The sequence below is a fragment of the Pan troglodytes genome, chromosome 20, assembly GCF_028858775.2.
Source record: "Pan troglodytes isolate AG18354 chromosome 20, NHGRI_mPanTro3-v2.0_pri, whole genome shotgun sequence".
NCBI lineage: Eukaryota > Metazoa > Chordata > Mammalia > Primates > Hominidae > Pan > Pan troglodytes.
The window spans coordinates 14,668,788-14,695,685 of record NC_072418.2 but is presented as its reverse complement, the minus strand read 5'-3'; the positions used below and the strand labels follow the sequence as shown (position 1 = coordinate 14,695,685).

Sequence of the window (26,898 nt, the reverse complement as noted above, 5' to 3'; positions counted from 1 at the left end):
GAACTCTCCACCCCAAATCAACAGAATATACATTTTTTTCAGCACCACACCACACCTATTCCAAAATTGACCACATACTTGGAAGTAAAGCTCTCCTCAGCAAATGTAAAAGAACAGAAATTATAACAAACTATCTCTCAGACCACAGTGCAATCAAACTAGAACTCAGGATTAAGAATCTCACTCAAAACCACTCAACTACATGGAAACTGAACAACCTGCTCCTGAATGACTACTGGGTATATAACGAAATGAAGGCAGAAATAAAGATGTTCTTTGAAACCCACGAGAACAAAGACACAACATACCAGAATCTCTGGGACGCATTCAAAGCAGTGTGTAGAGGGAAATTTATAGCACTAAATGCCCACAAGAGAAAGCAGGAAAGATCCAAAATTGACACCCTAACATCACAATTAAAAGAACTAGAGAAGCAAGAGCAAACACATTCAAAAGCTAGCAGAAGGCAAGAAATAACTAAAATCAGAGCAGAACTGAAGGAAATAGAGACACAAAAAACCCTTCAAAAAACTAATGAATCCAGGAGCTGGTTTTTTGAAAGGATCAACAAAATTGATAGACCGCTAGCAAGACTAATAAAGAAAAAAAGAAGAATCAAATAGATGCAATAAAAAATGATAAAGGGGATATCACCACCGATCCCACAGAAATACAAACTACCATCAGAGAATACTACAAACACCTCTACGCAAATAAACTAGAAAATCTAGAAGAAATGGATAAATTCCTTGACACATACACTCTCCCAAGACTAAACCAGGAAGAAGTTGAATCTCTGAATAGACCAATAACAGGAGCTGAAATGGTGGCAATAATCAATAGCTTACCAACCAAAAAGAGTCCAGGACCAGATGGATTCACAGCCAAATTCTACCAGAGGTATAAGGAGGAACTGGTACCATTCCTTCTGAAACTATTCCAATCAATAGAAAAAGAGGGAATCCTCCCTAACTCATTTTATGAGGCCAGCATCATTCTGATACCAAAGCCGGGCAGAGACACAACCAAAAAAGAGAATTTTAGACCAATATCCTTGATGAACATTGATGCAAAAATCCTCAATAAAATACTGGCAAACCGAATCCAGCAGCACATCAAAAAGCTTATCCACCATGATCAAGTGGGCTTCATCCCTGGGATGCAAGGCTGGTTCAATATACGCAAATCAATAAATGTAATCCAGCATATAAACAGAGCCAAAGACAAAAGCCACATGATTATCTCAATAGATGCAGAAAAGGCCTTTGACAAAATTCAACAACCTTTCATGCTAAAAACTCTCAATAAATTAGGCATTGATGGGACATATTTCAAAATAATAAGAGCTATCTATGACAAACCCACAGCCAATATCATACTGAATGGGCAAAAACTGGAAGCATTCCCTTTGAAAACTGGCACAAGACAGGGATGCCCTCTCTCACCACTCCTATTCAACATAGTGTTGGAAGTTCTGGCCAGGGCAATTAGGCAGGAGAAGGAAATAAAGGGTATTCAATTAGGAAAAGAGGAAGTCAAATTGTCCCTGTTTGCAGACGACATGATTGTATATCTAGAAAACCCCATTGTCTCAGCCCCAAATCTCCTTAAGCTGATAAGCAACTTCAGCAAAGTCTCAGGATACAAAATCAATGTGCAAAAATCACAAGCATTCCTATACACCAACAACAGACAAACGAGAGCCAAATCATGAGTGAACTCCCATTCACAATTGCTTCAAAGAGAATAAAATACCTAGGAATCCAACTTACAAGGGACATGAAGGACCTCTTCAAGGAGAACTACAAACCACTGCTCAAGGAAATAAAAGAGGATACAAACAAATGGAAGAACATTACATGCTCATGGGTAGGAAGAATCAATATCGTGAAAATGGCCATACTGCCCAAGGTAATTTACAGATTCAATGCGATCCCCATCAAGCTACCAATGCCTTTCTTCACAGAATTGGAAAAAACTACTTTAAACTTCATATGGAACCAAAAAAGAGCCCGCATTGCCAAGTCAATCCTAAACCAAAAGAACAAAGCTGGAGGCATCACACTACCTGACTTCAAACTATACTACAAGGCTACAGTAACCAAAACAGCATGGTACTGGTACCAAGACAGAGATATAGATCAATGGAACAGAACAGAGCCCTCAGAAATAACGCCGCATATCTACAACTATCTGATCTTTGACAAACCTGAGAAAAACAAGCAATGGGGAAAGGATTCCCTATTTAATAAATGGTGCTGGGAAAACTGGCTAGCCATATGTAGAAAGCGGAAACTGGATCCCTTCCTTAAACCTTATACAAAAATCAATTCAAGATGGATTAAAGACTTAAACGTTCGACCTAAAACCATAAAAACCCTAGAAGAAAACCTAGGCATTACCATTCAGGACATAGGCATGGGCAAAGACTTCATGTCTAAAACACCAAAAGCAATGGCAACAAAAGACAAAATTGACAAATGGGATCTAATTAAACTAAAGAGCTTCTGCACAGCAAAAGAAACTACCATCAGAGTGAACAGGCAACCTACAAAATGGGAGAAAATTTTCGCAACCTACACATCTGACAAAGGGCTAATATCCAGAATCTACAATGAACTCAAACAAATTTACAAGAAAAAAACAAACAACCCCATCAAAAAGTGGGCAAAGGACATGAACAGACACTTCTCAAAAGAAGACATTTATGCAGCCAAAAAACACATGAAAAAATGCTCACCATCACTGGCCATCAGAGAAATGCAAATCAAAACCACAGTGAGATACCATCTCACACCAGTTAGAATGGCAATCATTAAAAAGTCAGGAAACAACAGGTGCTGGAGAGGATGTGGAGAAATAGGAACACTTTTACACTGTTGGTGGGACTGTAAACTAGTTCAACCATTGTGGAAGTCAGTGTGGCGATTCTTCAGGGATCTAGAACTAGAAATACCATTTGACCCAGCCATCCCATTACTGGGTATATACCCAAAGGACTATAAATCATGCTGCTATAAAGACACATGCACACGTATGTTTATTGTGGCATTATTCACAATAGCAAAGACTTGGAACCAACCCAAATGTCCAACAATGATAGACTGGATTAAGAAAATGTGGCACATATACACCATGGAATACTATGCAGCCATAAAAAAATGATGAGTTCATGTCCTTTGTAGGGACATGGATGAAATTGGAAACCATCATTCTCAGTAAACTATCACAAGAACAAAAAACCAAACACCGCATATTCTCACTCATAGGTGGGAACTGAACAATGAGATCACATGGACACAGGAAGGGGAACATCACACTCTGGGGACTGTTGTGGGGTGGGGGGAGGGGGGAGGGATAGCACTGGGGGATATACCTAATGCTAGATGACGAGTTAGTGGGTGCAGCACACCAGCATGGCACATGTATACGTATGTAACTAACCTGCACAATGTGCACATGTACCCTAAAACTTAAAGTATAATTAAAAAAACAAAAAAAAAGCAGCTCTGAAAACCAATCAGACATGGGGTCATTAGCAGCAAGAGATTTGGGTCAGAGGTTGTTAGATTGGGATAGACAGAAAAAGGCAAATTTAAATATCTTGTCCCATATCTTTTTAGCCAATTTCCTAGTTCTGAGACTAAACTCTTTTTAAAAATTGGCTTTGCTGAAACTTTGTTCACTAAGGAATCTCAGATTGTACTTTTTAAAGCCTTGAAGCCCAGCCACAGACTTATCTATGCCTGCAAATACCTGTATGAGTTGAGTGAATTTTCCTCCTGTCAAGGTCCCAAGATAACTTGAAGCTCCTGGGCCTGTCAGAAAGTGACATTCTTTTTTTTTTTTTTTTGAGACAGAGTTTCACTCTCATTGCTCAGGCTGCAGCGCAGTGGCATGATCTTGGCTCACTGGAACCTCCACTTCCCAGGGTCAAGCAATTCTGCCTCAGCCTCCCAAGTAGCTGGGATTACAGGTGCACGCTACCACGCCTGGCTACTTTTGTATTTTTAGTAGAGATGGGATTTCACCATGTTGGTCAGGCTGGTCTGGAACTCCTGACCTCAGGTGATCTGCCCGCCTCAGTCTCCGAAAGTGCTGGGATTACAAGCGTGAGCCACCACGCTTGGTCTTTTTTTTTTTTTTTTTTTTAAGGTAATTCAGTTTTAATTTATTTTCATCACTTTTTCTTCATAATCCAGATATTTTAAAATGCAAAGAAAATTAACTTTCAATGATATATTCAGGGACTGGCACTAAAAATTTTCAGACTGCAAATGAGTTATACAAATGAAAATATCAAATGGAGATTCAGTTATCACAATGAAAGCACTCAACATATTAAAAGTTCACAAGTATTTGTATTGAGCACATTAAAAAAGTCAGCTTGCTAAGTGTTGTGATTTTAAAGAACTAATGCAGAAGTTTGAAGAAAACAGGTTAACTTATAAAGAGATTAAAGAGCCTGAAACAAGTATTAAAAAGAAATTTGTGCCTTTATTAGAATGTTGTCAGTCTTTATATGCCAATTTTGATAAATTATTGTTGTTTTGTTTTTTATAAGAAATGATACTACAGAACTGCAATACTGGTCCAACACTCTTGTCTTTACTCTTCTTTTAAAGCAAGAAGCAGTGGCGTGATCTCGGCTCACTGCAACCTCCGCCTCCCAGGTTCAAGCGATTCTCCTGCTGCAGCCTCCAGAGTAGCTGGGATTACAGGCATGTGCCATGATGCCCGGCTAATTTTTGTATTTTTAGCAGAGACAGGGTTTCACCATGTTGGCCAAGCTGGTCTCAAACTCCTGACCTCCAGAACGCCTCCCAGGTTCAAGTGATCCAACTGCCTCTGCTTCCCAAAGTGCTGGGATTACAGGTGTGAGCCACCACGCCTGACCCTATATAGAAAATTTTTTTTTTTTTTAAATACAAAGTCTCGCTCTGTTGACCAGGCTGGAGTGCAGTGGCACGCACGGCTCACTGCAACCTCCGCCTCCCGGGTTCAAGACTGAGGCTGTGCCTCAGCCTCCCAAGTAGCTGGGACTACAGCTGAGTACCACCATGCCTGGCTAATTTTTACATTTTTAGTAGAGACGGGATTTCACCATACTGGCCAGGGTGGTCTCGAACTCCTGACCTCGTGATCCACTCACCTTGGCCTCCCAAAGTGCTGGGATTACATGCATGAGCCACTGTGCCTGGCCTGGAAATTCTTAATACTATTTTCCCATAGAGTACTTTACAAATACTAAACCTCTATCATTTTTCTTGAATGGGGGTCATCCTGTTGCCCAGGCTGGAGTGTAGTGGCATCATTGTGGTTTACAGCAGCCTCAAACTCCTGGGCTGAAGTGATTCTGACTCAGCCTCCTGAGCAGCTAGAACTACAGGTACATGCCACAGTGTCTAGCTAGTTCTTTGTTGTTATGAAGTCTTGCTGTTTTGCCCAGGCTGTTCTCAAACTCCAGGCCTCTAGCAATCCTTCCACCTCTACCTCCAAATAGTTGGATTACAGGTGTGACCCACTGTGCCCAGTTTATGTCACACTGAAATATAGGATTTTAGATAAAATGTTTTAAGAATAAATAAATGTGGCAGCCAGGCGCGATGGCTCACGCCTGTAATCCGGCACTTTGGGAGGCCAAGGCAGGCAGATCAACGAGGTCAGGAGATCGAGATTGCGCCATCGCACTCCAGCCTGAGCGACAGAGCAAGACTCCATCTCAAAAAAAAAAAAGAAAAAGAAAAAGTGGCCAGGTGCGGCAGCTAATGCCTGTAATCCCAGCACTTTGGGAGGCCGAGGTAGGCAGATCACTTCAGGCCAGGAGTTTAAGACCAGCCTGGCCAAGGTGATGAAACCCTGTCTCTACTAAAAATACAAAAATTAGCCAGGGGTGGTAGCGCACTCCTGTAATCCCAGCCGCTCAGGAGGCTGAGGCACAAGAATTGCTTTAATCTGGGAAGCAGAGGTTGCAGTGAGCCGAGATCATGCCACTGCACTCCAGCCTGGGCAACAGTGAAACTCTGTCTCAGAAAGAAAAAATAATTATTATTATAATAAATAAATTTGATGCTGGGCTTATTTCCTTCATTTGCTTTTCTTATTTTTTTTGTGAGACAGAGTCTCGCTCTGTCGCCCAGGCTGGAGTGCGATGGCGAGATCTCGGCTCACTGCAACCTCTGCCTCCCAGGTTCAGGCAATTCTCCTGCCTCAGCCTCCCGAGTAGCTGAGACTACAGGCACGTGCCACCATGCCCTGCTAATTTTTAGTAGAGACGGGGTTTCACCGTGTTAGGATGGTCTCGATCTCCTGACCTTGTGATCCGCCTGCCTCAGCCTCCCAAAATGCGCTGTGAGCCACCGTGCCCAGCCTTTTTTTTTTTTTTAAACATAGTCTCACATTCTAAGATTTTCTAGAAAGACATTGCTTCATTTTGTAAGTGTAAATTACCTTAGATTTCTGTAGTGATCTTCAATATTCTGGTCTTTCCATTTATTTCCTAAAATACAGAACCAGGAAAATAGTCTTAATTAGTATAAAGCTATAATAAAAATAATATTCTATGTTCATGGTACACTGCATCCGTGCCTCATTTATTCACTGACATATTCCCTGTCCATATTCCAAATTGTGGAACAGCATTAATGAGCTAAAAACACGTTCTCGGCCGGGTGCGATGGCTCACGCCTGTAATCCCAGCACTTTGGGAGGCCGAGGGGGGCGGATCAGGAGGTCAGGAGATCGAGACCATCCTGGCTAACACAATGAAACCCTGTCTCTACTAAAAATACAAAAATTAGCCAGGCACGGTGGCGGGCGCCTGTAGTCCCAGCTACTCGGGAGGCTAAGGCAGGAGAATGGCATGAACTCAGGAGGCGGAGCTTTCAGTGAGCCGAGATCGCGCCACTGCACTCCAGCCTGGGCGACAGAGCAAGACTTCATCTCAAAAAAACATGTTTTCTAATTCGCTGAAGGAAGGAAGTAATATTGTCACCCTCACCTATAGAGGACAGGTTCCCGAAGGTTTCCTGCATCACATCTCTGTAGAGATTCTTCTGGGAAGGATCCAGCAAAGCCCACTCCTCCCGGGTGAAGCTCACATCTACATCCTCAAAGACCACTGAGTCCTAAAACATCTCACACATGTAAAGGAGGATGGGTGAGACTGACAGCACTGGGGGCCTAGACTCTATTCCTAAGAAGTTCCCATGATGCTGTGGACTCCAGACATTTATTCCATGACTTGGTTATCACTTGGTGTAAACCCACTTTCTTCCATAAAGCGATTCTGATGCTAAAACTGAACTAAGCAATACCAACAGCAGAACAGGAAATGTCTTTTCAGTGAATCCAGAAAGAAAAGCACGCTGCCTGGGCTGTCCCTAATGTCTGTCTGTAGTGTGTCTACAGCGCCTGTCATAACAAAGTCCTCTGAATTCATATGCAGAAAAATGTTAACATTAGCAGTCCTGAGAGTGTGTTTCCTTGAAAATGCCTGTTCACAAAGTTTAACCATTGAGGATACCTGAAAGGGAGATTTTGTTCTGATTCAATTAGCAGAAAGAAAAAACAAAAAAACCACAACTCGATTTTTGCAAGGGACTCAACCAACCTAATTGATGAGTCATAACTAACTAAATCAAAAACTGAAGAGCAGAAACCTTTGTGAGAAACAGTATTGTGGTAGAAAAACTTAAATTGTAATTGATGAACTGCTGAAGGCTGAATGGGGACAAGGTTCAGAGGTAAAACCTCCAGGGAGCTCAGTCTTAACAAAAAGCAAATGTTTATCAAAATTTAAAACTTTTGCCCATGAGAGGACACTACAAACAGAGGGAAAAGGCACCCTACCGAAAAGGGAAAGTTTCCCTCGTTCCCCTAGCAGGTGTGCAATGGGGGTGTGACTTGCTTCTACAGTGCCCCGTTGCTCAAACCTCTAGGGGAGCATACAGATGGGCAGGCTGTGGGGCTCCGACCCCACAGCAGTGGAGCCCCACAGCAGTGTCAAGGGGTGAATGTTTACAGCTCCTGAAGCCCCAGTGGGCGTGTGTTACAGGTGGTCTTTTAGTTTGCCTATAGGCAGCTTGTGTTAATGAGCTCAGTGAGACCCTCTACCTTGTCACAAGGACAGAGGGCTTTCTGTATCCCGGGTTCTTGCCTTAGTGTACCGGAAGAATCAGATCACACGTGGGCTTGGAGAATGAGTGAATAGTTTTATTGAGTGGAAGTGATAGGGGAGCCAGAAGCAAGATGGTCTTCCTGGGAGCTGGGCTGCTCAATGGCCCTGGCTCAGCCAAACTCTGCCTTGTCCCGCCAGCCCCGCCAGTTGATGGACTGCCTCATCTGCCAGCTGATGGCCTGCTGGCTTGCCAGTGCCTGTCAGTGTGCTCTTCTGCTGGCGTGCTCCTCTTGACAACCAGCTGCTTGTGTGTCTGCCCACTAGGGTCTGGGGTTTTTATAGGCCCAGAATGGGGCATGGTGGGCCAGGGTGGTCTTGGGAAATGCAACATTTGGGCAGGAAATAACTGTCCTCACCTAGGTCTGTGGGGGTGGAGCCCTAGCCAGGGATCACACCCTCCTCTACCCAGCACTTCCCTTACCCACTTCCGTATTATTTAAAGGGACCACGCTCTTCCCTTCCCAACACGTCGGTATCACCATGACATTGGAGCAAATATAAGCAAGTCATGCATCTGGCAAGGTCTTAATATTCAGAAAATATAATCAACTCCCACACTCAACTACAAAGAAAAAAATTCAAACACCCCAAATATAAAGTTTTGGAAAGAATGTTGAAAAACTGGAACTCATGTGTTCTGTCCAAAGGATTGTAAAATGGTTCAACCTCTATGGAAAACAGTATGGTGGTACTCAAAAGCTAATTTAAAAAATGTTATCCTCCAGCAACCCATTTCCAGGTCTTTTTTTTTGAGACGGAGTCTTGTTCTGTCGCCCAGGCTGGAGTGCAATGGTGCGATCTTGGCTCACTGTGGCTCACTGCAAGCTCCGCCTCCCGGGTTCAAGCGATTCTCCTGCCTCAGCCTCCTGAGTGGCTGGGACTACAGGCACCCGCCACCACCCCTGTCTAATTTTTTGTATTTTTAGTAGAGACAGGGTTTCACCATGTTAGCCAGGATGGTCTCGATCTCCTGATCTCATGATCTGCCCACCTCGGCCTCCCAAAGTGCTGAGATTACAGGCGTGAGCCACCGCGCCCGGCCTTCCAGGTCTATTTTTATTCAATTCAAATAAATTGAAAATTGGATCTTGAAGAGATATTTGAAAACCATGATTCACAATAGCCAAGAGGTGGATCAATCCATCAATGTCCATTGATGGCTGAACGGATAACCAAAATGTGGTAAGCATATACATACAATGGAATATTATTTAGCCTTAGAAAATAACATCCTGTTCCATGGTATAAGCAATGGTATACTAATTGCAAAAAGCCAGTCACAAAAATAAAAATACAGTATTATTCATCTTAGAGAAGTAGATTTGTCAAACTATCTTAACTGTACATGTAAAATTCCTTCAGCTGGTACATTTTAAGATTTCTTACAATACTTAACTATAATGAATTATTGTACCAAGTAAAAAACTAATTCCTGGCCGGGCGCAGTGGCTCATGCCTGTAATCCCAGCACTTTGGGAGGCAGAGGCGGGTGGATTACCTGAGGTTAGGAGTTCGAGATCAGCCTGGGCAACACGGTGAAACCCCGTCTCTACTAAAAATACAAAATTAGCCAGACGTGGTGACACATGCCTGTAATCCCAGCTACTCAGGAGGCTGAGGCAGGAGAATCGCTTGAACCTGTGAGGCGGAGGATGCGGTGGGCCGAGATCGCGCCACTGCACTCCAGCCTGGGCAACAAGAGTAAATCTCTGTCTCACCAAAAAAAAAAAAAAAAAAAAAAATTGATTCCTTAAAAGATGGGAAAGTATCTGAATAACACTTCTGCAAGATACATACAAATGGCTAGTAAGCATGCTAAAGATGGTCGACATCAGGAGTCATTAGGCACAAGGATTTACACGATGTAGTTGAGTGGTTATTGAGTGTTTTCCGCTCATGAAAAATATTTATAAACAAAATTTAAAAATTTACACAGAGGTCAGGTGCGGTGGCTCACACCTGTAAATTCCAGCACTTTGGGAGGCTGAGGCGGGTGGATCACTTGAAGTCATGAGTTCAAGACCAGCCTGGCCAGCATGGTGAAACCCTGTCTCTACTAAAAATACAAAAAATTAGCCCAGTGTGGTGGCATACATAGGTAATCCAGCTACTCAGGAGGCTGAGGCAGGATACCAGCTTGAACCCAGGAGGTGGAGGTTACAGTGAGCCAAGATTGCGCCACTGCACTCCAGCCTGGGCGACAGAGAGAGACTGTCTCAAACTTACACAGAGCCACTTATTGCTCTGTCAAAAAATAAACAATATTGCAGCAGTTTCAAATGTATCATTGGGGACACATAGTTGATAATGTCCACTAGAGAGAAGAAATGGGTGTTCTGGAACGTGGGGAGGAAACCAGAAATTTAAGGATTTATCATCAGCCCTAGCAAGAACTAGGCTGGGGGAATCTCAAGGACTCCTTCCTTGACCAAAGTTGAGTCAGGCTCCTCAGAACTCTCTTCTTGACCAGACTTAGAGCTTAGAATGCCCTCAAACTTGATATCTAATCAAGTTCCATTTCCCCCATCTATGATAATTAATCAGTCTCCCAACTCTTGACACCTAACCAAATTCCATCCTCTCCCTCACCCTGCTCTTTAGCTATAATTCTCTTGTTGATGCATTCAAGATTGAGTTCAATCTCTTTCCCATATTACAGTTCTCCTGACACATATTGCAATTGTGTTGAATGAAGCCTTCCTTGACATTTTTAACAAGTTTTCAGTGCAATCTCCCTTTGCATGGAATAAGGACTTAGACTTCAGACCCTGCTTCCTATGACTGGAATGGTTGGTGATAAAAAGCTGCCTTTCTTTGGGGAGGAAGGAGAGTGTCCTGAAGAGTGTCTGTACTCACAAATCCAAACACAAGGTCAGATTTCTCTCTGGATGACCACTTTGTTGTCACCCCATAAACTGGGAGAGACTAGGGGACTGTGGGCACACCACTGCCAGAGAGAACTGCGGGGTAGAGTTCATTTCCTGCAGTAATGGGCCACGATGCCTCAGAGTGCTGGCTACCAATACAGCCTCTACCCTATGTCATGAAGGGGAATGACCAGATTTTCAATATGGAAGGTTTTCTCTCATTTGGGGAATTCTCTTGTCAAATTCCCCACCCTCTTCTTCTTCTTTTCTTTTTCTTCTTTTTTTTAAAGCACATAGCACCCAGTATTCCCAGGCATTCTCCATCCATTTACTAACCAAGCCCAATCCCGCTTAGCTATGCCAAACAGATGCATTTAGGGTGGCATGGCCACACAGGCTTCAATTTCTTGATGGTGTTTTTTGAAGCACAAAAGTTTTTTGTTTTTGTTTTTAGACGGAGTCTTGCTCCATTGCCGAGGCTGGAGTGCAGTGGCGTGATCTTGGCTCACTACAACCTCCACCTCCTGGGTTCAAGCGATTCTCCTGCCTCAGTCTCCTGAGTAGCTGGGATTACAGGTGCGTGACACCACGCTCAGCTAATTTTTCTATTTGTAGTAGAGACGGTGTTTCACCATGTTGGCCAGGCTGGTCTTGAACTCCTGACCTCATGATCCACCCACCTACGCATCCCAAAGTGCTGGGATTACAGGTGTAAGTCACCATTCCTGGCCAGATGCACAAAAGTTTTAAATTCTGATGTAGTCTAAATGACATACTTGTTCTTTGATCCTAGGGCTCCTGGTGTCATGTCATAGAATCTTTTTCCTAAGTCCAAGATCATTAAGATTTTTGGCGCCAGGTGTAGTGGCTCACACTTGTAATCCCAGCACTTTGGGAGGCCAAGGTGGGAGAATCACTTGAGGTCAGGTGTTGGAGACCAGCCTGGCCAACAAGGTGAAACCCCAAATCTATTAAAAATACAGAAATTAGCTGGCAATGATGGTGCAAGCCTGTAATCCCAGCTACTCAGGAGGCTGAAGCATGATAATCACTTGAACCTGGGAGGCAGAGGTTGCAGTGAGCAGAGATCATGCCCCTGGGCAACAGAGCAAGACTCTGTCTCAAAAAAAAAAAAAAAAAAAAAAAAAAAAGAAGGCTAGGTGCAGTGGCTCACGCCTGTAATCCCAGCACTTTGGGAGGCCGATGTGGCAGATCACAAGGTCAGGAGATCAAGACCATCCTGGCTAACACAGTGAAACCCCATCTCTACTAAAAATACAAAAAAATTAGCCAGGCGTGGTGTTGGGCGCCTGTAGTCCCAGCTACTCGGGAGGCTGAGGCAGGAGAATGGTGTGAACCCAAGAGGCGGAGCTTGCAGTCAGCCAAGATTGCACTACTGCACTCCAGCCTGGGCGACAGAGCGAGACTCTGTCTCAAAAAAAAAAAAAAAAAGAATGTATTCCAATATCAAACAGCAAATTTCAACAATGCAAAAAGCACAATTACTTTTGCACCAACTTTTTCTGTTTGTTTTGTTTTCTCCCACACGTTTTGAGTTTTCTCCCTCAGAATGCGTGGGAAAGGCAAAAAAAAAAAAAAAGTTTTCTTTCTTTACATTTCTGAGACAATCCAGAGGACAGGAATCATTTCTCTTTCCTCTCAGGAGCAAAATCCAATTGGCTGACCAGCCATGTATCTCCAAATAATGGAAACTGGGGTTGAGGGAGAAAAGCTGAGCACCCCAAGGGGATTGGTTATCTAGATGAAGAGTATACCAGGAGTCTCCTCCCACCACAAGGCATTCAGCTGCTCCCTTGGGAGGCCCCACTCCTCTACTTCAGGCTGTCCTCTTGGAGGCATGACTCAGGGGCTGATATGCACTAGGCTCTCCAAGAGACATGGCAGTGGTGGGTATCTTGGCTCAGCCTAGGCAGTTCTGAAACCCAGGACCAGGAAAAATTGGAGGGGGAACGGAAGACAGATCATTCTGTAAAGTTTCCAAAAAGGAACCTCAACCCAAAGACATCCTGATGTCTGTGCCTAGGAAAAATAAAAGGAGAGGCACAAAGGTTTTGTTCACTGAGATGTGTGGTGATTTTTCTCTGCCTTCTTCTCAAGTGAAATTTTCAGAAATAGCAAACAAATACTTTAAAAAGAATCATCTATTGCTCTGTGATAAAATAATAAACAATTAAAATACACTGCGTCTGTTTTAAACAGGATGAATAAATACAATGTTGTACTATAAAGAAGAAATAGTTGATAATATTGTGAACTGGAGAATGGAGTTGATGTTGGAAACGTGGGAGAGAAACTGAACATTTAGGATTTTTACTGCAAGCCCTTGAAGAGTTAGCCTCGGATACAGGGTGGAGAATAGGAGACACTGCATCCAATCTATTTGGAAAATGTGGGGGAAACCAGTCCCCAAGGGGAGTGCTAAAAAATTTAAATAGGCCGGGCACGGTGTCTCACGCCTGTAATCCCAGCACTTTGGGAGGCCGAGGTGGGTGGATCACTTGAGGTCAGGAGTTCTTGACCAGCCTGGCCAACATGGTGAAACCCAGTCTCTACTAAAAATACAAAAACTAGCGGGGCGTGGTGGTGTGTGCCTGTAATCCCAGCTACTAGAGAGGCTGAGGCCGAAGAATCGCTTGAACTCGGGAGGCGGAGGTTGCAGTGAGCCGAGATCACACCACTGCACTCCAGCCTGGGTGACACAGCAAGACTTGGTCTCAAAAAAAAAAAAAAAAAAAAAAAAAAAAATTAAATGAGGTGATGCACTGTGGCTCACGCCTGTAATCCCAGCACTTTGGGTGAGACACAGAGGCTGGTGGATCACTTGACCTCAGGATTTTGAGACTAGACTGGACAACCTGGCATCTACAAAAAATACAACAATTAAGTCAGGTGTGATGGTGCATGCCTGCAGTCCTGGCTACTCAGGAGGCTGAGGTGGGAGGACTGCTTGCGCCCAGAGCCCAGGAGGCAGATGTTGCAGTGAGCAAGACCCTGTCTCAATAAATAAATAAATAAATAAATAAATAAATAAATAAATAAATGAGAAACAGTAAGACTGAACTGTGTGTAGTGCCCTAGGACCTACCTAAGGACCCTGAAATACAACTCAAATACAATTCTGATAAAATAATAATTTATAGGGAAATGAAATTTAGGCTTAAACAACCAAAATCCCCCAATTAACCTGATTATATAACCAGAACATTTTCTACCTGTACAGTCTGTGAAACTAAAGCAAAAAATTTGAGCTGTTCCATCTCTAAATTATCTTGAGCCTTAAAGCAATGTGATAAAGGTGGCATTGAGTCACATGACAGGCAGCTGGAACTTTCCTTTCCCAGACTGTGGATTTGCCTTTTTGTCTTCATTCTTACCTATATTGTTTCATAAAATTATGTCAATGTTGACATGTAAATGTTGAAGGGAGCCAGGGAAGACCCCTTCCCTCTTCACTCTTGATCTCCATTGTAGATGAACTTTCATCTTACCCTTTCTCACACAAAGACTTCATGGCTATCACACTGTCTTAAGCTGGAATGTTCAACTCACTCTTTTTTTTTGAGACCAACTCTTGCTCTGTCACCCAGGCTGAAGTGCAATGACATGATTTCGGCTCACTGCAACCTCCACCTCCTGGGTTCAAGCAATTCTCCTACCTCAGCCTCCCTAAGGCAGAAATTTAAAAAATAAATATACATTCATTCACTCCAAGAAAAGTAACAGGCAAGGCAAAGGTTAAAAAGAACAGAACAAGTTTTCCTCTGCCTAGCAAGCTCACTTCAAAGAGTTATAATGCTGTTTGAGAAGTCAAAGCCAAAAGAATAGGTTCCAGACATCCCCCCTCCAGAACGAAGGTGAAGGAAAAAAAAAAAAAGGAAAGAAGTCTGTATTTAGTCAGTTCTTGTTTTTCTTTAAATGCAGCTACAAGGCCACCAGCTATGCAAGGCCACAAGTTATGCTATGCTATAGATTACGTGACCTATCACTGTATGATTACTTTTGTTTTGCTTCTGTAAGTTTGCTTATAAAAACCTCGCTCAGTCTTTGTTCAGTGCTCAGCTTTTTAGATGTGAATCCACTGAGCCGGTGCGTACCTTAAATAAACAATTCTCCCGTTCCTTGTATCAGTCTCTCTAGTCCTTTATTTCCCACAACATCCCAAGTAACTGGGATTACAGGTGCACATCGCCACAGCCAGCTAATTTTGTATTTTAGTAGAGATGGGGCTTCATCGTGTTGCCCAGGCTGGTCTCAAACTCCTGAGCTAAGGCAATCCACCCACCATGGCCTCCCAAAGTGCTAGGATTACAGGCATGAGCCACTGTACCTGGCCAAACTCATTCTTTTAAATTGGGAAGGAAATGTAAATCAGCTGTCAAGAAAATAAAGGCCTAGGAGAAAAAAAGCAAACTGTAACAAATTAAATTGTTGTACCTCATACATCAGCCTTCTATAGAAAATGTAATCCTGTTCAATTTCTTTGCCTTTTGCCTATATAGGGAAGAATTTAACATCTGACTTCAGAGCACTGAGACATTTCTCTGGAGTCTGTGTTTTCCCAAATAGGCCATTCTCAGCTTACTACTTGAATAAATGCTTCAAAACTGGAATCTGATCTTTTCAATTACTTCAAGTTGACAAGTCCAAAGAAGGCGACTGCATCACTGTAACCAATCTAGTATTTAATATGGTTTGGCTCCTCATGCAACATATTGTAAACCAAAAATATTGGAGATGTTTCTGGATCAGCTTAGAAGTTTATTTTCCCAAGGTTAAGAACAGACCCAGAAGAAATCAACACGGAATCACAGAAACAGTCTGTGACTTTCTCCAAGGACAATTTTGAGGACTTCAATATATAAAGGGGAAAAGTGTGCTGGATAGGTAAGAGGGAGGGTTAGTATGTAATCCACATATTGCAACAGGAAAGAAGCAGGCAAGAGAATAGTCAGTTAGGTATTTGTGTCTCACCCAGTAAATCAACACTTTACATGAGATACACAGTTTCCTGTGGAGATATATAACTTTTTTTTTTTTTTAGATGCAGTCTCGCCCTGTCACCCAGGCTGGAGTGCAGTGACTCGATCTTGGCTCACTGCAACTTCCGCCTCCCAGGTTCAAGTGATTCTCCTGCCTCAGCTTCCTGATTAGCTGAGATTACAGGCACAGGCCACCATGCCTGGCTAAGTTTTGTATTTTTAGTAGAGACAGGGTTTCTCCATTTTGGTCAGGCTGGTCTTGAACTCCTGATCTAGTGATCCGCCTGCCTCAGCCTCCCAGAGTTCTGAGATTACAGGCGTAAGCCACTGTGCCCGGCCCGAGATATATAACTTTTTATCTGTAGCTATTCACTTAGCAACAAAAAGAAAGGCAACTTCTTGCTTGTCTCAGCTTTTAGCTTAATATTTTCCTTTTGGTATAAAAATTGGGGTCCTGAGGTTTTATTTTCCTTTCACATTATAAAAGCCTGTCCTCCAACCTATAAGCTGTTAACAAAATTAAGCAGCTCCCCGACCAACAACTAAGTGAACTGACCTGCTCTTGGCCAAGATCACCAATAAAAACTCTCAAAATGGAGTTCCCCGCTGTGACGGGGATGATCAGAGTAGCCTCCTTATACTGTCTCTCTTTTAGAATATATACACAGCAACTGATCTACATTCATGTTCATTAGACATCGTCAGACTCACAAAACAGATTCTGTGGCAGTAAGACACGAAATTACAAACACCATCTAAAGGGACTTAAGGAAAAGGGTAATTCATGTCTCAGAATTCATAAAATCTGGTGACACAGGCCTGTTTTGTGGGCAGGGATGGAATCGTGACAAATAACAGCCCCTCTTCCTACAGCATTCCTTCCTACCGCCTCTAAAAATTTAAATACATATATATATATTTCCATAGGTTTATGGGGAACAGGTGGTATATGGTTACATGAGTAAGTTCTTTAGTGGTGATTTGTGAAATTTTGGTGCACCCATCGCTGGAGCAGTATACACTGAACCCAATTTGTAGTCTTTCGGTTTTTGGGTTTTTTGTTTGTTGGTTTTTGAGATGGAGTCTCGCTCTGTTGCCCAGGCTGGAGTGCAGTGGCAGGATCTCGACTCACTGCAACCTGTGCCTCCTGGGTTCATGCAATTCTCCTGTCTTAGCCTCCCGAGTAACTGGGACTACAGGCATGTGCCACAACGCCCAGCTAACATTTGTATTTTTAGTAGAGACGGGGCTGCCCAATATTGGCCAGGCAGGTCTCGAACTCCTGACCTCAGGTGATCTGCCCGCCTCAGCCTCCCAAAGTGCTGGGATTACAGGCGTGAGCCACCATGCCCGGCCCAATTTGTAGTCTTTTATCCCTCACACCCACCTTCCCACCCTTTCCCACCCTCCCCAGTCCCCACAGTCCATTGTATCATTCTTAGGCCTTTGCATCCTCATAGCTTAGCTCCCACTTATGAGTAAGAACATAAGTGATGCTTGGTTTTCCATTTTAACGAGCTACTTCACTTAGAATAGTCTCCAATTCCATCCAGGTTGCTGCAAATGCCATTAGTTTGTTCCTTTTTATCCACCTCTAAATTTTAGACCAAAACTTCACACTCTCAACCAACTGCCACCCACAGAATCCCTCAACCACCTGTGCCTTCTAACCCATTACCACAAGTCCCGCCTTTCGGCCAAAGGAACTCACACCTTCCAAGCACTAAGTCATGATTTTCCCTGCAATTCCTGTCTCCCTGAAATGAATAAAACCAAACTGTCATGAGCTGCCTCGGGACCACTTACTCGAGGCTTCCTGGGGTTGTTTCCCTCGGCCAAGGTCTTTCATAACACTGTAACCTTCATCTCCCGGGTTCAAGTGATCCTCCTGCCTCAGCCTCCGGAGTAGCTGGGATTACTGGTACCCACCACCATGCGCAGCTAATTTTTGTATTTTTAGACACAGGGTTGTGGGCAGCAAGCCACCCAGGTGCCAAGGCAAGAGACCGAGGGCACAAGCTGTTGCAGTATAATAAAGAAAATATATAGAATAAGAATATACTAGAAATAGATTATAGATATGATTATATACGAATATCATTAATCATTAGTTTGTAGCATTGCTCTTTACTCCAATATTATAATAATCTTTGTTCTACAATTATAACCTGGGAAAAACCAGGCCATACAGAGATAGGAGCTGAAGGGACACGATGAGAAGTGACCATCGTGGGGCTTAATTCTTGTCTTCTAGCTCCTAGCTGCATTCCTAAACAGTGATAAGGAGAAGAAATCTGGATTTGCTTGATCATAAGCCATAAGTTCTACAACAAGTCATTGGCCATGGCTATCAGGGATAGCTTTTTCTGCTGCGTCTTGAAGATGGGCAATGAAGTCTGCATAGGGTTCATGTTGTCCCTGTCTGACGGGCATAAAAGATGGACATACTTTGCCATCATCTTGACTCTCATCCCAAGCATCTAGGCAACATTTTCATAATTGTTCAATAACCTCATCATTTAGAATAGGATGATAATTTAACCTTAGATATTTCAAAACTTAAAGAACAAATTTTTGAGGCCTCACAGGCTCATTTAACTACTGTCCTGGCTCAGACATTTTTGAGGGAATAACTAAAAGATTGTCTGATCTTAATCCCTTTAAATGGATCAAACCCCTCGGAGGATCATTGTTGTCACTGGCATTATTAATATTGGTATGTTTATGTTGTCTACTTCTAGTCTGCAGATGTCTCCAAGGAGTCCGAGGACAAGTCCGAAGTCAGCGACAAGCAATGATGGCGATGACGATCCTAGTCAATAAAAACGGGGGAGATGTCGGCGGCAAGCCACCCAGGTGCCAAGGCAAGAGACCGAAGGCACAAGCTGTTTCCAGTATAATAAAGAAAATATATAGAATAAGAATAGTTATACTATAAATAGATTATAGATATGATAATATATGAATATCATTATCATTAGTTTGTAGCATTGCTCTTTATTCCAATATTATAATTATATTTCTTCCACAATTATAACCTAGGAAAAACAAGGCCATACAGAGACAGGAGCTGAAGGGACACGGTAAGAAGTGACCAGAAGATAAGAGTGTGAGCCCTCTGTTACGCCTGGACGGGGCCACTAGAGGGCTCCCTGGTCTAGCGGTAACGCCAGCGCCTGGGAAGGCACCCGTTACTTAGCAGACTGGGAAAGAGAGTCTCCCTTTCCCCGGAGGAGTTAGAGAAGACTCGGCTCCACCACCTCTTGGGGAAGGCCTGACATCAGCCAGGCCCACCCGCAGCCATCCGGAGGCCTGACCATCTCCCTGTGATGCTGTGCTTCAGCGGTCACGCTCCTGGTCCGCTTTCATATTCCACCCTGTACACCTGGCTCTGCCTTCTAGATAGCAGCAGCAGAAATAGTGAAAGTACTAAAGTCTTTGAAATGCATAGAAGAAATAACGACATAAGCTGTCCTCTCTCCCCGCCTTAGCTACCAAATAGGGAAGGGCCCCCTATCTGGTGGACACGTGACTCGCGTGACCTTACCTATCATTGGAGATGACTCACACTCCTTACCCTCCCCCCTTGTCTTGTATCCAATAAATAACAGCACAGCCAGGCATTCCGGACCACTACCGGTCTCCACACCTAGGTGGTAGTGGTCCCCCCGGCCTAGCTGTCTTTTCTTCTCTTTGTCTTGTGTCTTTATTTCTACGATCTCTTGTCTCCGTACACGAGGAGAAAAACCCACAGGCCCAGTAGGGCTGGACCCTACACAGGGTTTGTTGGCCAGGCTGGTCTCAAACTCCTGACCTTAGGTGACCCACCCACCTCGGCCAGCCAAAGTGCTAGGATTACAGGTGTGAGCCACCACGCCAGGTCAAAATAAAACTTCTTTAAGTTATTTTACTGTTTGGTTTTTTTTTTCCGTTAACAAACAAGTCATGACCCGGTGTTTCTCCTTCATGATTGGCTGTTTACCCAAAATACTCTTTACTTGTTAACAGTGTCTCAGTTTAATTTTTAACAGAAGAAACGTGTGACTGGGAACCCCACACACGAGGCGGGATTCCCTCCATGACTTCCGCACAATTTGGGGAGACGCGCGGCTGCGGGCGCAGAGCTCCCCAGAGAGAGCTCCGGGGCAGGGGTCCCAGTCGCCGCGCAGGGACGGCAGGACGCCTGGGGTCCCGACTGCCGCCCAGACCCACCCTGAGGCCAAGGGGACCCAGGGCTGAGCTGCGCCAGGGGAACTCGGGCCTCAGACCCCCGAGTCGCAACATGGAGGCCCGCGTTCCGCCACAGCCGATTCCGCGGTTCTGACCAGACCGTCCCCTAACCCCCAAACCCACCTCGGGGTTTCCGGCTCCGCACACTCACCATTTTTCAGCTTCCAGATATTCCGGCGTCTCCTGCAGAACTCCCGTGAGCAGTCCAGGACACGGCGCAGGCAATAGAGAGACAAAAGCTACGGAGGAGGGACGTCCCTCTCACAGCAGGAAAGAAAGAATCCTGACTTCAGGTTGCCTCTAGCAGCCCCGCAATGAGAAGACCGGCAATGCGGCGCCCTCCTTCCGGCGGATAAACAGTTGGCAGGGCCCCGCCCCAGCACCCCGATTGGATAGGGCATCCTACCCCGCCCCCTCAGCCCTGAGTGACAGCAGAAGCCCTGGGTAACAGGTCGCTGCAGAGCCGGTCGCTGCTATTCCAGCTGCAGGTTCCCTAAATGGGCTCACTTTCAGCTCCCTGCTCTTCGGATACTGGCATTTGAGCCAAACTTGCTCCTAACTGCTACAAGGGACACTGTTGTCTTTTTCACTCAATGGGGTCCTTCGTCCTGCACAGGGTCACAAATGTGTGTAGGGAATTCCAGACTCAAGAGTCCAATGGAGGTGAAGGAAATTAAATTTTTTTACCCCAAAATATATTTGACTTTTTTTTTTTTGACACTGGGTCTCACTTTGTCACCCAGGCTGGAGTGCAGTGGCGCTATCCTGGCTCACGGCAATCTCCACCTCCTGGGTTTAAGCGATTTTACTGTCTCAGCCTCCCTAGTAGCTGGGACTACAGGCGTGCTCCACTACCCCTGTTAATTTTTGTATTTTTAGTAGAGACGGGGTTTCAGCCAGGCTGGTCTCGAACTCTTGAGCTCAAGCGATCCGCCCCAGCCTCCCATAGTGCTAGGATTACAGGCGTGAGCCACCGCACCCGGTTACTCCTTTGACATATTTTGAAATCGTGGCCGCTTGGCCAACAGTGTGGTCTTGCAAAGGTGCCTTTGGGAGGAAAATGCGCATCTGCGGAGAATCTCCGTTAACAAAGCCATGGCCTCCTCCCTGCTTATTTCCCTTCACTGGAACTAGTAGAGATTCGGGGTCTGACGTCTTTAAAACCTGAACACAGGTAGGAAGCCGTGACTCACGCCTCCAATCCCAGCAATTGCGGAGGCCGAGGCTGGAGGATCCCTTAAAGCAAGCTTGTCCAACCTATGGCCTGCGGGGCTAAGGACGGCTTTGAATACAGCCCAACACAAATTAGTAAACTTTCTTAAAATATTAAAAAATTTTTTTTGCGATTTTCTGCCGTGCACTGTGGCTCACGCCTGTAATCCCAGCACTTTGGGAGGCCGAGGCGGGCAGATCACAAGGTCAGGAGTTCAAGACCAGCCTGGCCAATATGATGAAACCCCATCTCTACTAAAAATATAAAAATTAGCCAGGTGTGGTGGCAGGCGTCTGTAGTCCCAGGTACTCAGGAGGCTGAGGCAGGAGAATCGCTTGAACCCGGAGGTGGAGGTTGCAGTGAGCCAAGATTACGCCACTACACTCCAGTGTGGGTGACAGAGTGAGACTCTGGCTAAAAAAAAAAAAAAAAAAAAAGGAGTTTTTTTGCGATTTTTTTCTTTCTTTTCTTTTCTTTTTTCTTTTTCTTTTTTTTTTTTTTTAGCTCATCAGCTATCATTAGTGTTAGTGTGCTTTATGTGTGGCCCAAGACAATTCTTCTTTCAGTGTGGCCCAGGGAAGGCAAAAGATTGGACATCCCTGCCTTAAAGCAAGGAGTTGAAGGCCTGGTCAACACAGGGAGACTCCCACCTTCATTATTTAAGTATCCAAATAAAAAGAAAAATGTTAAAAAGTTGGAAAAGAAGCATTTCTCTTCTCTCTGTGAGAGGCTTCATTTATATAACAGTCCATCTTTGCTAGCCAAGCCCCTTTCTTTCCCTCTCTCAGAAGATGTCTTGCCACTACATCCGATTTGCCAACATAACATGTGATTTTTGGACCATAATGAGTCTGCATTCTTTGCTGTCCTCAGGATGGTATATAAGCTTTTCTGTGTTATTGCTGGGGTGTCTTCATTCTGAAGGCTCTTGTGTGTATACACTAAATAAATTTGTATGCCTTTTCAGAGTTACTCCAACTGCCTCATGTCAATGAGTTTTCAGCAAACCTTTAGGACAGACACCAAGGGCCTATTGCCCCCACAAAGCCACCCCCTTTGCCTCAGAGCAGGAAGGGAACCCAGACCAGGCCAAGAATGACCACACTAGGAGGGAGAAGCAGATGTCCTCCAGGGAGCCAGAAATGCAGATGAGGCAAGGCCAAAGCGTCCTCATCTTCGCTCCCCTCACCCCAACTCTGCGCCCCTTCACAGTGTAGAAAATGCTCTCTCCTTCCAGATCTTCATTTTCCTCAGCAGGAAACTCTCACCTGGTGATAATTTAAGCTCTGACCTAAATAAACTGTCAACTTCATAAACCCTGTTATAAGACAAACCCAACAAGTCTCACTGAGGCTGACCTTCACAGATTTTCTTCATATGTAACAATTACATTCTGACCCCAGCGACCCTATACATTTCAAAACCAAAACACTTCCCAGAAAATGGCCCCAGGCTCCAGAAGGGCAACCTCAGAAAGGATGGAACCCCCTAAGCGCACCTGCACGTGGGTCTCCTGCTTTCCAGGGCCCTGCAGCTTCTCAGAATCCACACTCTCTGCAGCTGTTCTGGGCAGCTGGAGGCCACCTGCAGGGGAAGGCGGGGAGCCCCGGAAGCCCCCAAGGAGCTCCCTTTCCCTTCCTTTGCAGGCTCCACACTGGCCTCAGGCTCTGCTGCCCCCCTGCAGGTTATTCAGCTGTTTCTCACTTCATTGATCAGTTTCATGAGACAAACACCCTCAATCCCACTGTGTGAATAAGACACCAATAGAGTCCCTGCTCTCCTCATGATTGTGTGTATAAAGTGGGGAAGACAAATTCTAAGATATTTAAATGCATTAAAAGACTTCTAAATCGCAACTTGGTAGTGGCAGCTGAGGGCCCTGCAGCAGCAGCTGTTCTAAAGCACAAGCCAGGCAGTGGGATTGGGGCTCCTGGGATGTGGTGCCTGAGGTGGAGAGAGGCAGCAGCGCCCACAGAGCTCGGGCATGAATCTGATGCCCGCCAAAATGGTAGTACCCAAAGTAGAAAGTTCGCATTTTCGGCCGGGCGCAGTGGCTCACGTCTGTAATCCCAGCATTTTGGGAGGCGTAGATGGGTGGATAACCTGAGGCCAGGAGTTGCAGACCATCCTGGCCAACATGACAAAACCCCATCTCTACTAAAAGTACAAAAATTAGCTGGGCGTGGTGGCGGGTGCCTCTAATCCCAGCTACTCAGGAGGCTGAGGCAGGAGAATCACTTGAACCTGGGAGGTGGAGGTTGCAGTGAGCCGAGATCAGGCCACTGCACTCCAGCCTAGGCGACAAGAGTGAGACCCTTTCTCAAAAAAAAAAAAAAGACAAACTTGCACTCATTCTCCAAGCCCACGTGTGATACAATTCTTCCAGTATACCAAGGCAAGAACCTTAGGATACAGAAAGCCCTCTGTCCTTGTGATAAGGCAGGAGTCTAATTGAGCATGGTTCATGGTAGCTTGGAATTCCTGGGCTCAAGCCATCCTCCTGCCTCAGCCTCCCAAGTAGCAGGAACTACAGGCAAGTGCCACCATGCGCAGCTAACATTTTTTGTTAATGAGGTGATGTATCACCATGTTGCCTTGGCTGGTCTCACAACTAGCCTCAAGCAATCATCTGGCTTTGGTCTCCCAAAGGGCTGGGAGTAGAGGTGTGAGCCACTGTGCCTAGCCTATGTCACATTTAAATATTATGTTTTTAGAGAAAATTTTCTAAGAGTAAATAAATGTGATGCTGGTTTTATTTCTTTTATTTGCATATTTTAAACATTTTCAGCCGGGCACAATGGCTCACGCCTGTAATTGCAGCACTTTGGGAGGCCAAGCCAGGCGGATCACCTGAGGACAGGAGTTCGAGACCAGCCTGACCAACACGGAGTAACCCCATCTCTACTAAAAATTCAAAATTGGCCAGACGTGGTGGTGGGCACCTGTAATCCCAGCTACTTGGGAGGCTGAGGCAGGAGAATCACTTGAACCTGGGAGGCAGAGGTTGCGATGAGCCGCGATTGAGCCATTGCACTCCAGTCTGGGCAACAAGAGTGAAACTCTTGTCTCCAAAAAAACCAAAACATTTTCAGGCAGTATAAGATTTTCTAGAGAGAGAATGCTTTATCTTGTGAGGGAAACTTACCTTAGATTATTCCTGAGATTTTTGTACTGATCTTCAATGATCTGGTCTTTCCATTTTTTTCTTAAAATACAGATCCATAAAAAATAGTCCTGATTCTAAAATTATGGGTTTTTTTTTTGGAGATGAGGGTCTCACTCTATCACCCAGGCTGGAGTGCAATGGCATGATCACAGCTCACTGCAGCCTCAACCTCTTGGGTTCAGGTGATTCTCCTACTGCAGCCTCTCAAGTAGCTGGGATTACAGGTGCATGTCACCATCCTGGCTAAAAAGTTTGTAGAGACAGGGTTTCACCATGTTGCCCAGGCTGTTCTCAGACTCCTGGGTTCAAGTCATCCACCCACCTTGGCCTCTCAAAGTGCTAGAACCACAGGCATGAGCCACCATGCCCAGCTATTATAAAATTAGTTTAAAAATTATTAGATTCTATGTTCATGGCTCACTGCAGCCATGCCTGATTTATCAAAGTTTTCCCTGTCCATATTCCAAATCACTGAACAGCACTGAAGAGCTAGAAACACTTGTTCTTTAATAAACTGAGGGAAGTAATATTGTCACGTGATAGTTTGAATGTATGTTCCCACCCAATGTCATGAGGAACTGCAATCCCCAGTGTTGGAGGTGAGTCCTGATGGGAGTTGTTTGGGTCAGGGGGATCTATGGCTTGTTTCTCTCATGGCTTGTTGCTGTCTTTGTGATAATCAGTGAGTTCTAGTGAGCTGCACCTTCCTACACCACTGTCTGTCTCACTCCTGCTTTTGCCATGTGACTGCCTGCTCCCCGTTCACCTTCCGCTATGATTGAAAGCTTCCTGAGGCCTTCACCAGAAGCTGAGCAGATGCTGGTGCCATGCTTCCTTTACAGGCAGATACCAGGCAGACGTCACTGTGAATCACTGTGCCCAGCAATGAATAATTCTTTACAAGGGGACAAACCCTGTCTGGAAATGGTGGCTCATGCCTGGAATCCTAGCACTTTGGGAGACTGAGCTGTGAGGACTGCTTGAGACAAAGAATTAGAGAACAGCCTGGGCAACACAGCATAATCCTGACTCTATTACTTAAAATTCTAAATAAAAGTCTGAAAAGCAGCATTTCCCACCTATTCTCTCTGAGGGAGCCTTCATCTACATAACAAGGTCTCCTTTGCTAGCCAAGCTTCTTCCTTTCCTTTAGCATAATCTGTCTTGCCATTAAAAATGACTTCCCCACCAAACCTGGAATTTTTTTGGCCATGCCAAGTCTGCATTTTTCCTGGCCTCAGAATGGTATGTAAGCTTTTTTGTCTTATTGTTGGGTGGGTCTTCATTCTGAAGGCTCCCATATATACATGTTAAATAAATTTGTATGACTTTTCTCCTATTAATTCGCCTAAGTTCCTTGATCTGAAAATTTTTTTCCTGTTTTCTCACCTTATTTTATTAAAAAAAGTTCAAAAACAAGCATATCTAAAAATGAGCATTTTCATATCCCAGAAATCAAGGTATTTTCCATGGATAACCAGAAAATGCGATTTAGTAATTGCCTAACATCAACACAGAGTGATATTAAAACCTTATTGTGTAAAGTGGAATTCTGGAAGCTTAGCTTTGAATACATTTCGTCTGTGAAACATTGAAGAGTGTGTGTGGTGTTGTGATATGTATTGGTTTTCATCCAGGGTAATAATGTTGGTTGTGTTAGACCTCTGGGGAAGGCCCCTGACCTGCTGCCCTCCTTCCACTCTAATGTTTCCCCACCTTTTTGATTGTGGGTCTTAAAACCCTCCCATAAGAGGGTCCCACTGACTTCATGAAGACTTTTAGCCTTGGAAATACTCGTGATATTCCCTATCTGTAGCTGTGTGTCTGAAGTTAGCTCAGAATAAACCACAAGTGTGTAGATTGCTAAAATAACTTACTTCTAAATACTGAAACTCAAAAACTGCAGATTTCTTTATCTAAGCAGATGCAGAAAAGCAGAAGTTATAAAGCATCCGGACTCAAACAGGCACCATCACTGCCTTCTAAAATTAGTGGCCTTCCTGGCATATGAACACCCTATGGGCCTGTGCTCCAGTGTCTCTTTGGGTTGCTCCTTGGGCTCTTTGTGAAGCATCAAGACACCTCCATAGTCTAGGCCAATGTCAGGCTCTCCAGTGTGTCCTGTTCATCACCCTCACCCTGCACTTTCATTGTCACTGTCATTGGCCATTCCAACACTGTGCTTGCATCCTGTGGAAAGTCACATTTGGGGTCAAGTGGATGGTGTTGTTTCTACTGTTTGG

General features: G+C 44.5%; 1 long non-coding RNA gene and 1 pseudogene across 1 annotated transcript; one reads left to right on the top strand and one right to left on the bottom strand.

The window, feature by feature from the left end:
* Positions 1-4,477: 4,477 nt before the first annotated feature.
* On the bottom strand, positions 4,478-20,641 carry LOC100614836 (uncharacterized). Its single transcript, XR_675835.5, has 3 exons — positions 20,428-20,641; positions 6,451-6,499; positions 4,478-4,897 (listed from the first exon to the last, which is right to left on the bottom strand). It is a non-coding gene; the product is annotated as an uncharacterized LOC100614836 (long non-coding RNA).
* On the top strand, positions 26,682-26,881 carry VN2R112P (vomeronasal 2 receptor 112 pseudogene; annotated as a pseudogene).